Source organism: Helianthus annuus, chromosome 17 (genome assembly GCF_002127325.2).
Source record: "Helianthus annuus cultivar XRQ/B chromosome 17, HanXRQr2.0-SUNRISE, whole genome shotgun sequence".
Taxonomy (NCBI): domain Eukaryota; kingdom Viridiplantae; phylum Streptophyta; class Magnoliopsida; order Asterales; family Asteraceae; genus Helianthus; species Helianthus annuus.
Genome location: NC_035449.2, coordinates 85,550,790 through 85,563,980, shown reverse-complemented (window position 1 = coordinate 85,563,980; position 13,191 = coordinate 85,550,790). Strand labels below are relative to the sequence as shown.

Below are 13,191 nucleotides of genomic sequence, written 5' to 3'. Positions count from 1 at the left end.
GGTACTATGAAAATCCTCCTCGTACGGCAAATCAAAAACCAAGAAAGAAAATGGTCGTCATGAGGAATGTAGGGGCTGAGAGGAACTTGCAGTTTGGGGATCAACCTGATTGGTATGTGGTCACTACAGAGAAAAGCAAAAAGGGGAACATATCAGGTATTAAAAGCTGGGCATACAACGATGAAAAGGAATGCTCATAGTGCTGCGGAAAAATGGAGATGTAGAGTATTATGCTAAGTCTGAAGCATTCGAGTCCTGGACTCCAGTTGATCTGAGGGAATTAAGCAATGCAGGATTTCATAATCAGGTTACGAATCCAAACTGCAAGTTTGGCGTTAACTTCTTTAACAGGCTGCAGCAACAGGCGCGAGTCAATTTTAAGGACGTGAAATTGACTCAGTCTACTGTTGAAGAGGATGAAGAGGTGTTGGATCCTGCTACCGGGAAGCCGTACAAAATAGTTAAGTGGCCTGCAACAAAACAAACAAACACAGTGCCATTGTTAAAGGAGCTTCCTGATAACACGTTGAAGAACTTGCAGTTTTGGATGTATGATCCTGTTTCTGGTCAAGTGGTCATTGTTTGTGACGATGCTGAATACAGGTTTATCAATACTCGAGATTTGATGTGTTTTGGCGAAAATGACATCAATCTCCTGGCAAAGACGCAAATTCAGAGTGATCCTCGGTATGAAGTGTCTGCTAAAAGCTGGACAGGAGCTGTGGCTCAGATAATGAACTTTAAGTTGTGGTCAGGGCAGCGTACAAGGGTGGAGACACAGCTGTTCGGTCCATATGTTGGGAGAACCTGAGTTGCAGGGGTAAAAGAAGGAACAAGCAAAGAAGCAACAGAGGAAGCAGAAGTGAAGCCAAAGACGCCAAGACAACACAAACCTAGGGGGATATTGTAAGGGTATAATCTAGTATAGGTTTGCGTCTGTCTTGGGTTAATATGTATGGTTTGCGTTCGAAACTATGTGGGTTTATTTGGTTGTGTAACATTTGTGCCTGTAATCATTGTGAACAGTTCAATTATCAATAAAATAATGTTATTTGATCCCAATGTTTGTTTGGTTGTGTTTTGCATTTTTCATGTTTTGACTTTTGTTCAAATTCAAACTCTACATCGCTTTCTGGAGAATTATACGCAAACTGGTGCGTAAACGTACTCAGTTTAATGCGACAAATACTCCGGAACATCAACATATACTCAACATACCTTAAATAACCTTTACATAACTTAGAAATAAGTTTTGAAGGTTTTGGTATAGCAAAAACAAGTTAATTCGCTTACAGGGACTAAACTTGACAAACTGCGAAAGTATGCCAATTTGAACTGTAACGAACATTCCGGAACATTTCCATAAGTTAAACATACCATAAATATCCTTTACATAGCTTAGAAATAGGCTTTGAGGTGTTTGGTATGCTAAAACGAACTTTTGGATCATTCAGGGACTAAAAGTGTCAAAAAGTGCACAAGTTTGCACTTTCGCGCATAACTTACGTTCTGAATACATCCGGACATCCAAAAATTTATGTAAGCATCCTTATATTATGCCTTAGTGTTTGGCATGAGAAAAATCCATTCGTCGCGTCATTTGGATCGTCTTTCACGCTTATGCGCATTCCGTCGTAATTAAGCGAACATCGCGATCGTACGGCCAAACGAACCGACATCCGACATATTTTTGGGCATGTTTCATGTCCACAATGTTTAGGCATCATTTTAGGGCCTTAAAGATGGCTTTACAGGTCTTAGAAGGGCTGGAAATAGCTTAAACACGCAACAGGGACCAAATGTGTAAATTCTGCAAGTGGTGCAGATCAGAGAGGGCCAGGCGGCCCGCGTGAGTTTTGCCCAAATGTGAGGCGGGCCGCGTGGGGATGTCTGACAGAAAGATTTTGCATTTAATGCAGAATCTGGCCTTTCGTTCGATCAAAGGGCGATGCCTTTTCACCCAAATGAAGGGCCAAGGGTCAAGTTCACTGAACTTATCCACTGGACACATGTACGCACGAGATCAAGGCACGATATTCGATAAAACGATCCTAACGGTTCCACCTTTCCTATAAATACCCCCCCCCCTTTAGTGTAAAAATCACAAAATCAGATCTTGAAGCTCTAAGTTGAAACCATTGTTTCATACCTGAGCTATTTGATCTTGATTTGCACTCGGGGACCCTCCGTAAGTCTTCTTTCGCTCTTTTATTCGCTTTTCGAGTCCGAAAGTCAACGTTTAGTTGACTTTCTGCATTGACCAGCTTATGGTCGATGCGAAGTTCATGGAACTTCATAACGTGAGCGTGATCACGATGGTTATGGTCCATAGTGACCATACCTACTGATCACCACGTTATCTAGGCTCAGTGACGAGTCGTAGTTTCGGCCAAAATGTGCATTCTTGCATATTTTGTAACCAAACTACTCGTGGGCATCAAAGCCGTTTGTTTTGATGTCAAACCTGTTTTCAAACTTAGTTAAGCATGTTCTAACATGCTTAGCTCGTCACTTTTAGTATAGTGCTTATATAGGGTCGTAAGGTAAGCGATCTAAACCATCGCTTATGCTTTCGAACCCGACCCATTTGGTCGGTCATTAGGACCTGACCAAACACATTAGGTGACCATAGCTATAACCTTCCGAGGTTATACCTTGTGGTCACGATGTTAGGCGTTCCGAACGCGTTCTACGCGAACGACGCGTAAGGTGGCATAAGCTACCTAAACGGGTCGTGCTGGACCGTAAGCACTTAGGTTAAGTTTCATTTTAGTATGTAGGCTTTGTTGAACCGTATTACACGAGTCTCCATACTCGTTTGGTTTACGAACCCGCGTACTATCCGATCTTCCGATTTGGTCCGGTATATTAACAGAGCTACCTATTAGGTGCCGTTGATATTCCGTGATCTTTAGCACTATCTGGTTATTATACAAGGAACTCAAAGCAATCTCAGGTGAGTACATTGAACCCCTCTTTTACTGTTTTCCAAACTGTTTTGGGGTGAAACACATGTGCCTACTTGTTACTTTCATGCTTTCCGGTTTTCACATCATATACTGCTATGTTCGATAGTACATATATAGTACATGATTTCATTATGTTTATGCTATGTATGCCCATTGTGTGCGTACTTAGTACATTGCTTTACATCACATTTCATGCTATGTACGCCCATTGTGTGCATACGTAGTACATTGTTTCACATTGCATATCTGTTGCATATGCTCATCCAGCATATGAACACATTACTCTACATTTGAACCGTTGTACTCTACAATATATTTCATGCTACGTACGCCCATTGTGTGCATACGTAGTACATTGTTTCACATTGCATATCTGTTACATATGCTCATCCAGCATATGAACACATTATACTACATTTTGAACCATTGTACTCTACAATACATTTCATGCTACGTACGCCCATTGTGTGCATACGTAGTACATTGTTTCACATTGCATTTCTGTTGCATATGCTCATCCAGCATATGAACACATTACACTACATTTTGAACCGTTGTAACCATTTGACTATGTGAACCGTCTTACCCCTTTGATTTCATGAACCGTCTGTAACCATTGAACCGTGTAAACCAGTGGTATCCGTTGACATGGATTACATTTGACAATAGACATTTGACTATACATGAACATTTCTACCGTTGTTAAACATTTCATCTTGATGGTTTGGTTTGAGTAAGTGATTTAAATAACGAGGCATGTGTAATATGATACAAGCATGGTGGATACGCCGCTGGTACTTCCTATATATAAGTGTTTGTATGGTATTACATATCGTAGCGTTATTTGAATCATTTCAATTTGAGACATAGAACATTTTATACAAATAACACGCTTTTCACAAGACATTGATTTACATGAACATTTCTGCTTCGTATGTTTACTTAGCATACTTAGTACAATTGTTTACATCACATGCCTTCATTTTGTTATGACATTTGGTTTGTTTAACATGGGACAATACATTCATTAACATTGATCACGCCGTTCGTTAGTAGGTAGTGGTACCATAGGAATTGACAACTCCCATTCCTGAAGTCCTGGGTTTGATAGGACTGGAAGGAATGACCGAATTCGATATACATAACTTAGATAAACCTTTAATTTGTTTAAGGGTTTATCGCCGCAGTCTCAAGGCTTGGATGTATGCATAGTTTACAATACCACATAAATGTTAATATCAATAGAGCATGCATTTCCCGCAGAACATAACGCTGATTTAAACCACGTTTTACTTCAACGACTTGTTTTGTGCATATGGTTTAAGTCGATACATTTCGCTTACCATACATGATACATTTTGGGATTTCACATTACATGATTTACATTGAACATAAACACGTCGACATTGACATATACGTTTGGTGGTTTACATTTGAACATAAACATTTGACATGGTTTACAATAACACTTGACATTTGGTTTACACATGAACAATTTACATGGTGGATTGGTTTGGGTGAATGATTTAAGTAACGTGGCGTATGTAATATGATACAAACATGGTGGATACGCCGCTGGTACTTCCTATATATAAATGTTTGTATAATGTTACATATCGTGGCGTTATCTAAGTCATTTCAGTTTAGACACATTACATTTTACATAAATAACATATTCTTCACAAGACATTATTTTCACAAACAACTTATCTTATTCAACTCATTTTACTTGGTTATTCGTTTAACCTTGCACTTATCTATACATATCGTTTGATGTTATCGTTTTTCAAATGGTTTACAAAGCAAGACAAATTACAAGGTTCATGACTGACTGTTATTAAACATTCTTTAAACATAAGTCATGAATCCCATTTTCACAAAAACTATGTATCTCACAGGCATTTTTATGCTGACGTACCTACTTTCACATGTGTTTTCAGGAGCTATTCCATAGGACGATGATCATGATCCTAGGGCGGACCTGTGCCTTAGAGCCTAAAAATGAAGTTTGAACTAGCTTAATTATGTTTTGATTTCCGTACTCTATTTCCAAGACAATGTAACACCTTTGTTTATAAATAAAATACAACTTGTATGCCATGGTTATGAAACAATTTAATTCTGTCCACAACACTCCCCGGCGTTTCCGCCGCGGTTGCATGTTATACACGGCCGGGGTGTGACAGGTTGTTTAATAGTCTTTGGGGTATGGGCTTGGCCCAATGTAATAGGATCTCCTATGCTAGTATAAATAGGGGATTCCTTAGTCATTTGTGGTTGTTGATTCTATTGCAAACATTGTGCCTTTTGTGCGACTTGAATACCAGACGGATCTCTTGAATTTGTGTGTTCTTGTTGATTGAATCAATACATTTGCTTTTCAGTCTTTCACATCTTACTTGTAATTCCGCTACTTGTTTGGTGTTTGATATCCGATTGTATTGTTTTAGGACTTACACAAGGAGAGGCATTAGCAGTCGCCAATCCTAACATCTGCACCTGTGCGTTCCACCTGGAGAGCACACTTCCCTCGAGTGTTCCAGTTGCAAACTTCACCCTATTTGCAACAGGGCCTTCACACATCTCGAAAACTGACTCTATTTTCTCAAACCAGTGAAAAAGACCCACGGCTCCCTCGGTACCGTTGAAAGAGCTAGACCTACAGTCCATGAAGGTCTGGAAGGTGCATGCTCGAGGTTGAGTAGGTTAACCTGTCATGTAGAGAGAAAGGAGTAGGGTTAAGAATAACAGAATGACACGAGAGTAGGATCTATACATCCTATGACAATTCAATACGGTAGGCTTTACCTCCAGGTTGGTGTCACACCCCTATTTTCCACGTGTCACCGGTGGGCCCGGTGGGGAGTATCGTGACGTCATTGATATCATCATAGTCAAACAACACAACATATAAAATGCACAGCGGAAGCAAAAGATATAGATTTATTTCAACTGAACAAAATGTAATGTTTAAGTATTACAACACAGTCGAAACAGATCCACAGGCGGATCAAATAAAAAGGAAAACTGTTCAACAGACTTTGACATCTAAAGCTTGCGAGACTTGAGTAATGATGCCTGGAGTAGCCAGCCTATTTCGTCTAGCACCTGCACTTAGCCTTTTTTGGAAAATACGTCAGTTTGCACTGGTAAATACAACTTAACTGACTCATTTTGAAAAGAGTTTGAAAATTGATTTAAATGAACTTGGGAAAAAATATTTTATAACTTGGGACAATTATTCAAAATAATCTTGTATACAGTTTTACTCATTTGTCGTCCATTAGGGCCGGTTTGTAGGGCCGGACTTAAGTTAACTGACACGCCACAGGTATAATGCCCACAAGGTCGATTCCTTATAGTGGGATACCAGTTTTTACATAATGCAACTGTCAGGTGTACGCCTACACCCCGTGCTTAGGTCGTGGCCATTTCATGAATGATGCCAAGGATATCCGGGGCATGGTCATTTAACCCCCGAGGGCCATACACCAAATAATACATATCAAACAGGTTATGTAAATACATCAATCACAATACGATTTAAATGACTACATACACCCAACCAAGCGGTACTTTTGTAGTACCGTATCCCAAGCCCGTATAGGGAAAATAAGTTAAGGGTATTTATCTGAGCAAAGTATAAATCAAATACAGCAAGTGCACGTAGCTTTTACTGGGCTCCTAATCTGGAACGCATGATATAGCGAAGACCGGTTTAGAATGTGGTTTTGACCCGACAAGCTTGCCTGCTTGTTTAATATGGGTAACTTAAACACATTCTGGATTTTGAGACAAAAACGATATGGTTTGACCCGTTTCGGCTAATATATGTAAACTAGTTACATAGGCCGATCCGAACGCGAAACACGCGTAACGGGTAACCAAAAGAGTCATGAACATGTTACAAAAGTTAATATGCTTTAAATATGTTGTGACATCAGTAGGATATCTTCTATTATGCCCAAAACGAGTTTAAAACCAATTTATGCCCCGTAGGGGTATTTTGGTCATTTTAAAGGTTATAAAAGTGGTTAAATAGTAATCTGCGTTTCGGGTCTGATTAAATCAGTAAAAATACTTAATTTACTAAGTTTTATCAGTAGGGTATAACCTATATGTGAAATTTATCATTTCTAACCATTCTATGCATCGAAAGGGCATTTTGGTAATTTCACCTAAGGTTTAAAGGTCAAATCCGGAAATCTGACTTCAAAACTTTTACCTACTATTGAATTATAAATGTTAACTTAAAATATCAGTAGGTATCAAGTCTTATGTATCTAATATGGTTTTAATACACACTATGCATTAGAAATGCTTAAAAAGGCGATTTGGAGCCATTTTCGGGTTTTCAAAGGAAAGCTGATAATTTTATTATTCCAGAAGGCTCAAAATACTTTATTTATCATATTAAATCAGTAGAAAAAGGTTTGGGGTCAAAAGGATTTGTAAAACTCATTTTATAGCCTAAAAGGGCAAAATCGGCAATTACCGAATCAAGCTTAGAACCCTATGTTATGCTCAGCCTAAAAATAAATAAAAATTTTATTACATCAGTGGGTAATAAGTTTGGTATTAAAAATCGGGTTTAGATAGGCTATATGCTAATTATGCGGTTTATTTACTTAAAAGCTTCTTAATTACGCTAATGAGCATAACTCTTAACCTAGACCTCAAACTGATGTCAAATTCTACGGACAAGTTTATAAATCAGTAGTGAAGGTTTCTATCCTTTCACTTTTTCAAAAATCACATTTTAAGGCAACAAGGGCATAATAGTCAACATTTAAGCATTTAACGAAATCATGCATATGAATTAGATAACCAATGAACCAAGTTGTATAATCTCAGAGGGTTATACTTATAGGTAACTTGGTCCTATTAGAGCTCTAAGGCATTCCTAACTCATGCTCAAATGGGTCAGAACTGAAAGTCAAGGCATAAGTCAAACTATGCGACTTTCGGCCCCGAACCGAGCTTAAACTGAAAATTGTCGAGTTGAACATGTTTAGACATGTTCTTACATTAATTGCCAAGTTATATTAATGTCAAAACAGGTTGCATAGCTTCTACATTAATTGCCAAGTTATATTATGCATTTATTTGAAAATTAGCTTTCTGTTGACTTTTTAGAATCAAGTTTGACTCGACAATTGACCTAATTAGAGTGGGAATCAGAGGGTGACCTTTTAAGGGTTTAATGCCCACATAATTACCAACTCATAGGTACTTTCAATTTGAAATTTGACTGGACAAATCAAGGTTAATGACGAAGTCAAACCTTAATTACAACGGATTGACTTTAAGCTGATAAACTAAGCTAAACCGAATTAAGGAAAGGTTAAGGACACTTACAAAGGTCCTAAGCACGATTAATGATCACTAAGAAGAGGACTTGAGCTCCAGAAATCTTCAGAATTGAAGTTGTGAGAGTTTTCAAGTGGGTGTCAAATGTTGTAACAAGCATGCTCTTATATAGGACTTTAGAACTCACAAGATCAATCCACTAAAGCCTATAGATGATCCTTGATCATTTACAAGTGTCCCTACGCTTGAAAAACCATCAAACAAGTCCCTAGAATTGAATACAAGGCTTCTAAGGCGGTGCAACCTGCTGAAACTCGCATCTGTACATGAATCTGTCCAGCTCAGGTCGTCGCGTAGCGCTACGATAAAAGGGGGAGTTGCTCGCGCTACGCTAGCAAGTAGGTAACCAGCCAAACAAGTTTCAGCTAATTACATTTCAGCCCCTGGTCCTTCCAAACATGGTTTTAACTTTGTTTATTGCACTTTCAACCCTCTAACTTTACTTTTAAGGGCTCCAAGGCATAACCAAACACTGTTAAGTCCTCGGTTAACTTTGTGATCACCCGTAAGGCCTTAAATTTCAACGTTGACGCTTTTAACCCCTCGTACACGAATTTGATCATAACTTTCTCATACGATAACGAAACTTTATGAAATTTTAACCACATATTCTAGTGAGTATATTTTATCATTACAAAGCTTCGGGTCTGCCAAAAGGTCACTCAGAGGTATACTTTGCACATGTTGACACATTTAGCCCCTGTAGTTTGTAATTTCTCACTTTCTTTTATATTTAGCTTCGTATGATCCATGACTTATTCGTTTGAAGGTATAAACATCTTGTAGGGCTATTTTAAAATATATTTATCCATTGTTAACATTCTGGATCCTTATATTCACACAGTTTCCTTGTTTGTCAACTTCCGCCCTTCTAATTCAGTCCTTTACACGTTTAAAGTCCATGACACGTGTCGATATAATATTGGACATGAATTTTCGAGGTGTTACATCCTCACCCCCTTACACTACAAGAAAATGAAGCTAATGCAACCCCTGTAAAATGTTTCTTTAGGCCTTGAAAAAGTTGCATTAGGCCTAGTGCAACCTTTTATCAAGAGCTGCATTAGGTGAAGTTGCATTAGACCTAATGCAACCTTTTTCTCAGATAATGCAACCCTTTTTTAAAGGGTTGCATATACTATTCAAATGCAAACTTTTTATAATGCAACCTTTTTGCATGCTAATGCAACTTTTCTACTTTTTAAAGCAACTTTTCAAACACTTAAATGCAACCTTTGCTACACTAAAATGCAACTTTTTTTACACCGAATGCAACACTTTTTTATAAGATTTATTTACAAGAAATGCAACTTGTTTTCTTTTAAATGCAACTCTATAGCATCATTGTATGAAATACTAAAAATTCTATTAGTATACAACAATATCTCAATTACACAAGCACAATAATAACGTAAATATAATAGGTAATCTTATATCGTTATTTAACATATGTCTAAACTCAAAATAACACTTTAATTAAAATATAACAATGATATAAAGTAATGAAAACCTTCTATTCATCTCTAAGATCTTGAAATACTTCAATAGGTAGTTTTCCATGATACATCGTAGCTTTAAAGTTTGTACATTGGCTGAGAACATATTTTTGCATGGCTTCTAGCTCAGCCTTTTTCCTTTGACTCTTCAAAAACTTCTTTACCTTTCAAGTAACTATCTTTTCAACTTCAAGGCTCGCTTTGAATGGTTGCCTCGGCTGACCAGAATGATCTATAGTTTCTCACCACCTTCCATTTTGTTTATCATTTTCATAGTAACACCTCTCCACAAATGCAAATATAGCCATCATGCTCGTTGTTCATTACAACTGTAGAGGGATCAACCAAAACACTTCATCATCTGGAGGTTTGTAATTCGTCATTTGTTCCTTCAAAAGAGAATAAGAAAATTTTAAAAATAAGCAACCGATAACCTAAAAATACAAGTTGCTTGTCGAAAAACAACAGCCAATAAGAAAGAACATAACAAGAACCATGTATTATATGTGCTCTCTGTTATCATACCACAATTGCTAAATGATGTCTTTATAGTTGAATGATTTGAACCATAGAACAAGATACTGACTTTTAAAAGTCAACACATACAAAATTTTCAAAAAGAAAAACTAGAAAGAACTTACCATTTTCTTGAAGTGTCATCATATGTATCAATAATAACCAATCGGTTTCGATTAAGTCAATTTTGGTTTATCAATTATTAAGCTTAATTGGTCCAGTTAACCACTTACAAGTTACAACCAAACAACCAAAAATTTCAGCAGGACTTGAAAATAAAGAAACTTACTTTTATAAGAAAGTAAAATATGGTCAATTCATGTAGACACCAAACGAGGTAACAGAAAGAAACTTATTTATATGAAATAAGCCAATCCAGGTCATGTCTTATCTTACAGAGTTTTCACGAACAATAACTTACCTTAACAGAGACCCACAACTAAGTTAAAACTAAATAGTGATATTTTTTGTATTCTATTATGTTGATCAATACAAGGTAGATACTAGATAGAGACCCAAAGACCCATCTATATGCAAGCCAACTAAAAAGTAAAATAACCTCTAATCTAGTAGAAAAAAAAAACATTCATATTTTGCTTTCTATGCATCTATTTGCAAACCAACCAGTTTGTAGAAACTATTGATGTCCTGGCTGATCTTCCCCTAAAAACCTATAAGATTACAATCTAAATTATTTGGTTTCTGTAAAAAAAAATAACAAAAAACATATTCATTACATTAGCATGTACAATAAGTCAAGAATGTTGCCAAGATAACAAATTCAGTGGTTGGGTTCCTAGTTAGAGATTTGGGGATCTATTTTTGTGGTTTGTTTAAGGAATGAGGTCATGGGGGCATTGGTTTAACCAAGCTCTGTTTAGATTAAAAAAACTTCAAAGGTATTAATTAATTCTAAGAGGAGTCGAACCTGTAACTTCAGACATATAAGCACTTGCTTTAACCGCTCCGCCCTCCATCAATTTCGCAAATGGGTTCATCCCGAATATCTTTTATGGGTTCATCCCAAATTTTCTATTAACATTTCTATGGAAAATTTGAAATCGAGTGGGTTCGTGTGAACCCATACGTCTCAACCTAGATCTGCCCCTGGTCTTAATACTGATATACACACAAAAATAAAAGATATTATCAACCAACATGATAGCCAACACCACCTTTTCAATATCAAGTGGTGACCAGCCATGAGTGAATGAAATGTAATCCTAAAACATGAAAAAGAAGTTGATTAAAAAGCCAACACCATGATACATACTTGAATGAAAAACTAGTTATATACATTATCTAAGACATGATACACTAACTTCATATTTCAATTTTTCTTGCATCGAATAAGAGTCAAATTCAGGAAGAAACCAATCTAGAACATACTTAATGATCAACCAATCACATACACCAACAGTAAGATAAGGTTTTTCATTTCAACAAACATCATTCTAGCTAGTTTATCACTAATTCCCAATTTCTACTATGAACTTTATCGTCTCACATAAGTACAAAACCTTAAGGTAGCGTTCGTTTATGGAATGGAATGGAATTAGGAAGTTTTTCTTTGTAAAATTGATCTTGGTTGGGGGAGGGAGGAATTTGAAATCCTTCACTCTAATGAAATTTGTGACTATTTCAACATTCCTTAGAAATCCTTCACTCTAATGAAGGAATGGAATGGAATGTTGAAATAGTCACAAATTTCATTGATTAAAGAAATTCATTGGATTTCAAATTCCTCCCTCCCCAAACCAAGATCAATTTTACAAAGAAAAGCTTCCCAATTCCATCCCATTCCATTCCATGAAACGAACGCTACCTAATAATTGATCCGTCTTTAATCATGAAGAAAGATCTTTACTTAAACATTTCAACAAACAGGTGGTGTGCATTATTGAATCAAGCAAAAAAATGAACAAATTCCTATCATTCCAGCCCCCAAATCTCAAATAATAAATAAGATTCAAACCATAACCAATCACCTAGATTTCATATAAGATTAAATTATTTTATGTAGACTTACCTTCAAATCCGTATAACTTCAGGAAAAAAAAAAAGGAACAAGAACATAAGTTCATGGATGGCGATAGAAGAAGAAGTCAATAACGTCAGTTCCTCAAAAGGATCGCAAGCCCTATTATCAAAAGCAATTGTAATTGTAAATAACGTTTGAGTCTTTGATTTCCTGATCTGCAATAACACGTAATGAGTAAACAAAATAAATAAATAAAAAATCACCTTCTAAAAGAGATAAAAGCAATAAAGTAGAACCCATTTTAGAGGGGAAACCACTCAACCAGTTAGGGCTAAAAGGGATGAATGAAGGGTGTAAATGTGAGCGGGTCAGTTTTGGGAGAGAGGGAAACCAATTTTGGGGAAACAGCAGGGAGGGAAAATAAAAAAAATTTAAAAAATTATTGAGAAGGAAGATTCAACTTGAGAGATTCACAAAAATACAAACTATTTTATAAATATAAACAATGTCATTAAAATATATAGTTTTGAGCATATATTCAGGTATACGATTCGGGTAAACTGGTATATAGTTTCGGGTAACTAGGTCGGGTTTCACCTAACTTGATACTCGTCTCATACTCACAAAATTTTTTTTCTCAATCTTGTACCAGTCTCATACCCGTCAGCCTCAGGTTTTTTTGTCGTCAATCAAAATCAACTTAATCAATACTGCTCATGAATATATGCATGACCTATTGTGTTCTATATTTAGTTTTTCTAGTTAAAATATATTAATCTTAATATTAAAATCAACCTTATAGTTATATTTTCTAAAAGGATTATCTTATTCCCATACGTTTAAATCTTATTTCCACACC

At 36.5% G+C, this 13,191-nt stretch overlaps 1 long non-coding RNA gene across 3 annotated transcripts; it reads right to left on the bottom strand.

Moving 5' to 3' along the window:
* Nucleotides 1–9,751: 9,751 nt before the first annotated feature.
* LOC110923514 lies at nucleotides 9,752–12,777 on the bottom strand. Of its 3 annotated transcripts, none has more exons than XR_002584131.2 (4): nucleotides 12,596–12,777; nucleotides 12,381–12,491; nucleotides 11,280–11,574; nucleotides 9,752–10,224 (listed from the first exon to the last, which is right to left on the bottom strand). It is a non-coding gene; the product is annotated as an uncharacterized LOC110923514 (long non-coding RNA). The 3 variants fall into 3 exon arrangements; XR_002584133.2 differs by having other exon boundaries at nucleotides 11,280–11,463; nucleotides 12,596–12,771; XR_002584132.2 differs by having other exon boundaries at nucleotides 11,280–11,470; nucleotides 12,596–12,767.
* Nucleotides 12,778–13,191: the final 414 nt, after the last annotated feature.